Source organism: Xenopus tropicalis, chromosome 1, assembly GCF_000004195.4.
Source record: "Xenopus tropicalis strain Nigerian chromosome 1, UCB_Xtro_10.0, whole genome shotgun sequence".
Taxonomy (NCBI): domain Eukaryota; kingdom Metazoa; phylum Chordata; class Amphibia; order Anura; family Pipidae; genus Xenopus; species Xenopus tropicalis.
In genome coordinates, this window is record NC_030677.2 from 147,872,517 (window position 1) to 147,878,425 (window position 5,909).

Sequence of the window (5,909 nt, forward strand, 5' to 3'; positions counted from 1 at the left end):
CAGCCACCTTTGGCTTTGGATGGAGCCCTTTGCTATTCGTGTGCCACCAGGTCTTAAAGTGAGAGGACCAGAGCAAAGGTTCTGAACCAGAACAGCAGCACAGTACAAGTCGGGATTCAGAAGCGAAATCAAGCAGGCCAAGGTGGTTGGTACAGGCAGAGGTAAGGAAAACTGCACAGTAATCAGTGGGTTCCTGGTTAAAATCCAGACAGGATGTTACAAAGTACCAGTATTGGCATATCCACACTGGCACTGACCCTTATCACTGTACCCTTGCTGGCACCCATATCAGCACCATGTTTTTGCCATGCTGTGACATTATAGTGTAGTAGGGACATGTTATAGTGGCAGTTACAGAATCAAAATTGCCTATTCCTTCATAAAGTAGTTCCTTTTCTTATAAATGCATTATTGTATAGATTTCCTGACATTCTGACTCTTGGTCTGTTTCTGACTAAATGTATCCCCTGCGTGTCCTGGACTATACCTGACTTCCAGAGTACAGCTCTGCCTGTCTCCTTTAGAATCATTATATTGGACTGTCTCTTGTACAATGCCCAGTGCCTTACTTTGTGGACATTTCTTTTCTGAATACCTCTATACTTACAGTTGCTCCTTGTACTGTTTATTCATTGAATAGATATTTTAATTATGACTTATCAGTAAGCCCATCTTGTTGTGCCCTCTCTTAAAGGTCACTGTTTCCTATACATAAGATTACATATTATATGTTATATTTCGGATACAGATAATTATAACACAAACTCCTTTTATATACAAATTCTCATCATAGAACATATTTGCCACTGAATTAGCTGGATTAATTATTAGCATTTTAGCAGATCCATAGTATTACATTACTTAGTACAAGATACCACTGTCCTGGTATCAAGACAGTGCACCTATGATAACAATAATTACAATCATCTGTGTCCCATAGTAAAAGTCATGAGAGGATATAGGGGTTAAATAACTTTTTTGCTTTTAAAACATGTTTATTTGTGTCTATGAAGATTTTCATTCATCCAGGTCATGGTATATCTAGTATAAATAAATTTGAAGCAACTGGACTTGTTTAGTAATCATTGAAGACGTTTCACTACTCATCCGAGCAGCTTCTTCAGTTCAACTGACTGGTATGGGAAGTCCTAGCATATATACTCTTCCACTAATCCAATCACAATGGCACTATGTAACTCTTCAGAAAGGTGACATCTGAAACTCACAGAGGTGTGAATGCTGTGGAGTTACTTTGAAAGGATTACCCAAGTATCATGCAACTCTTCAAACAGGTGTTACTTGTTAGAGTTGCATGAATGGATGTGTGAAGAGTTCTGAAACTGCCGGGGTACAGATGTTAGAACAGCATTGTATGTAGCAGACAGATGGTGTCGAAGTCCCCCGCCTCTGTTAAGGGATGGTTTCTCCACTTTGACATGAATGGCCTCTTTTACACCTCTTTCAAACCAGCGGTCTTCTTTGTCCAAAATTTGGACATTGCTATTTTCAAAGGAGTGTCCCTTGTCTTTTAGGTGTAGAAAGACAGCAGAGTCCTGGCCTGTAGTGTTCGCCCTCCTATGCTGAGCCATTCGCTTAGAGAGCAGTTGCTTTGTCTCACCAATGTAAAGGTCTGTGCACTCCTCGCTACACTGGACTGCGTATACAACATTGCTTTGTTTTTCCTTTGGTGTTGGATCCTTTGGGTGTACAAGTTTTTGTCTCAGTGTGTTGCTAGGTTTGAAAAACACAGGGATGTGGTGTTTGTTGAAAAAGTTTCTCCGACACTCCTGCTACATAGGGGATGACTATATTGCGCCTTCTCTCTGCCTCAGGACAGTTATTCCTTTTGGTGTTCCTGTTGGGCTTAGTTGCTCCTGTTTTGACAAAGGCCCAGTCTGGGTAGCCACAAGCTTTCAGTGCTCCTCTGAGATGTTTACATTCCTTGTCCTTGGACTCTGTATCAGTTGTTACACTTTCCGCCCTGTGGTGTAGAGTTCTAATGACACCCAGTTTGTGTTCCAGCGGATGGTGGGAATCGAACAACAGATATTGATCCGTGTGAGTGGGTTTCCTGTATACTTCTGTTTTCAAGATACCCCCCTCTTGAATGGATATCAAACAGTCCAAAAAAGCAAGTTTGTTCTCATGGACATCCTCCCTTGTGAACTTGATGTTGTTGTCCACTGAGTTAATGTGTTCTGAAAAGGCCGCCACTTCATTGGATCTGATTTTAACCCACGTGTCATCTACATACCTGAACCAGTGACTTGGTGTAGTTCCATTGAATGTGAGTAGGGCCTTCCTTTCCACTTCTTCCATATACAAGTTTGCTACAATGGGAGAAACTGGTGAACCCATTGCACAGCCATGTTTTTGCCTGTAAAATTGGTCCTTGTATTTGAAGTATGTGGTGTTCAGGCACAAATCTAACAATAAACATACTTGGTTGGGACTGAGTTTCGTTCTGCTGCTGAGGGTGTCATCTTTCTGCAGTCGATTTCTTACAGTCTCAGTAGCCTCTGTGGTAGGTATACATGTGAACAGTGAAGTGACATCATATGATACCATAGTTTCTTCTGCCTCTAGTTTGACTCCTTGAATCTTGGTGACAAACTCTTTGGCATTTTGGATATGATGCACTGTTTTACCTACCAATGGGGCTAAGATGTTGGCCAAGTATTTTGCAATGCTGTAAGTCACTGAATTGATGCTGCTGACAATAGGCCTGAGTGGTGCTCCATCTTTATGTATCTTGGGGAGTCCATATAAGCATGGTGTAGCTTCTCTGGGGTACAGGCGGTGGTATAAAGCTCGATCAATGGCTTCCTCCTTTTCAAGTTGTTGTAGGCAATCTATCACCTTTTTCTTGTAACTGCTGCTTGGGTCTCTCCTTAAAGGTTCATATGTATTGCTATCACTGAGTAGCGAGGTCATTTTGCAGTGATAGTCAGTTGTGTTTAGCACAACTGTGCATCGCCCTTTATCTGCTGGCAGGATGGTGATGTTCGGGTCCTTACTGAGAAATGTGAGAGCTCTCCTCTCTTGTGTAGTAAGGTTAGAGGGGGGTGCTCTGGCACTTGACAATGCAGCTGACACTTTTAGTCTGAGTTGTTCTGCTTCCTCCACCTTTATATGGTTGTTATTGATGGCAGATTCTGTGGCTGTGATGAGCTCAACCACTGGGATGTGTTGTGGTGTCACTGCATAGTTTAACCCCTTGGCTAGCACGTCCTTTTCTGGCTGAGTAAGTACCCTGTCGGATAGGTTCTTAACCCATGTATCTTTGGTGTTCTTGGATGTCTCATCTTTCTGCCTCCAGGTTAGTTCTTCTGTCCTCAAACCGCTGCTACGTGACAGTAAGCTGGTGAACTTGCTTATTTGCCTCTCCTTACTCTTAATGTGTTGGGCCATCTGTGCATGTTCAATGAACTGAACCACCCTTTCCAGAGTTACATCAGGTAGCTGTTTTGTCAGAGTCTGTTTCAGTTGTTCAATTTTCTGTTTAAGGGCCTCAATGGTGAAGTTAATCTGTCTAACCCGTTCATTTAGTAGATGTTTTTGGGCCTTCTGTAAGGCCCACATCCCTGTGTTTTTCAAACCTAGCAACAAACTGAGACAAAAACTTGTACACCCAAAGGATCCAACACCAAAGGAAAAACAAAGCAATGTTGTATACGCAGTCCAGTGTAGCGAGGAGTGCACAGACCTTTACATTGGTGAGACAAAGCAACTGCTCTCTAAGCGAATGTTTGAAGAGTTGCATGATACTTGGGTAATCCTTTCAAAGTAACTCCACAGCATTCACACCTCTGTGAGTTTCAGATGTCACCTTTCTGAAGAGTTACATAGTGCCATTGTGATTGGATTAGTGGAAGAGTATATATGCTAGGACTTCCCATACCAGTCAGTTGAACTGAAGAAGCTGCTCGGATGAGTAGTGAAACGTCTTCAATGATTACTAAACAAGTCCAGTTGCTTCAAATTTATTTATACTAGATATGTTTATTTGTGTTACATACTACAAACACCTTTAGCAAAAAAATCTAATAATCAAAACACTTTACATGTACTACACACAACCAAAGTGTTATTTAGTTAAGAGATGACAAATTGTCAACTGGAAAATTTTTGACAGAATAAAGTGTGTGGTGGATAAATTATCTAATAATGTCTCCCATTAGCTGAATGACAGATATGCTTCTTTTCTAACATCTCCAAGGTAATTATGAAATGTTCTGATTCTGAATGATCTGGCAGACGTAACTTAAAGGGGAAGGAAAGGCAAAGTCACTTGGGGGTGCCAAAATGTTAGGCACCCCCAAGTGACTTTAACCGCTTACCTTGTACCCCGGGCTGGTGCCCCTGTTAGGAGAAAATAGCACCAGCCCGGGGTACCTGGAGCGCAGCACTTCCTCCTTCCGCCTTCCACTTCCTAAACTGCCGGTGGCCGGGCATGCACAGTAGAGCGAAAAAGCCGACTTAAATGTTTAAGTTCGGCTTTTCACTATACTGCGCATGCGCGCGCAGCGAAGCCGGAAGGAGGAAGCGCCGGCAGCTACCCCGGGCTGGTGCTGTTCTCTCCTGACAGCGGCACCAGCCCGGGGTAAAAGGTAGGCGGTTAAAGTCACTTGGGGGTGCCTAACATTTTGGCACCCCCAAGTGACTTTACCTTTCTTTTTCCTTTAATGAGTTCACGGTTTTTAGTGAAAAGCCATGGGAGGGAAATAGCTTTTTTGATCTCATTCCTGTGCATGCTAGTTCTGCACTCTGTAAATAGCCTCAACAATATTAATAACCTACAAACACTAATGTTATTGGTATTTTAATCTGTTTTATTACACAACAGCGGGGGCTAAAAAGGAAAAGTGTATACCACTGAGTTCATCCTAAAGTACACATTGCCAAAGTAACAGATAGCCAAACAGTTAGCAACTCAATTATTTTCATAATCCTAATATAATGTTTTCCCTGTTAGGTGGCAACAAAGGCTACTATGTAGGTCTTAATTGTATGCTGCTGTCATAATATGAAATATGTGTATGAATATATGTAAATGATAATGGCTGAAAGTACAGAAAAGAAATAATGCTTACATTTCACTTTACTACACTGTCTTGTGTGGCTGCTATGGTGGATTGATACCCTAACTGTTTCTTACTCGGTAATGCACAAAGTTCAAAATACATGGGGTTAATTGGAATTTGTTACCAACCAGCTGGAAATTAATGACTACACACACATATTGATCTGGAACATAGATCTCAAAATTGAAGCAAAACTTGGTGATGGATAATATAGATCAATAAGTAAAACCACAATCTCTTCCTTTCTAATTTGAAAACATTAGTAATAAAACCCATTATCCTTGAAGACACCACATAGTTTTTATAACAGACAGGGAACATAGACTAACTTGTGATCAACTACTCAACAAATTTTATCAAGCAGATAAAGGTGCACAAGCTTTTCAATGAAATTTCACCTGAGAAAAGGAAAGGTAGAAAGCCTGTCACGGTGCTGTGCTGAATGAATGAATATATATATATATATGTATGCATTGCTTGCTTGAAAAGTTATGTTAATTATTACCATCAGAGTCCTTCTCATTTGAATGTAACTAACTATGTATCTTTGATACAGAATGTCATGTATGTATTCTGTGTGCCAAGTACATTATTTGGTACTTGCTGGCATAAAAATGTTACACATCATGTAAATTTTCTTACTCTCTTTTAGAGTATATGTAGCACTTACGAATAATATAAATAAACATGACTAATCTGTATAGTTTTTTTTGGAAAAACAACTACATGTGCCAGGAGCCTAAAGCAACATGGTGGAGAAATGCCTTGTGTACTATGAACCTTATAATCCCTTTGTAGGCCTGTTGCTAATCAGCTCATATTCAT

The 5,909-nt window shown here is 40.8% G+C and overlaps 1 pseudogene; it reads right to left on the bottom strand.

Moving 5' to 3' along the window:
* Nucleotides 1-1,334: 1,334 nt before the first annotated feature.
* LOC116406884 lies at nt 1,335-3,555 on the bottom strand (annotated as a pseudogene).
* Between the last annotated feature and the right edge of the window lie 2,354 nt (nt 3,556-5,909).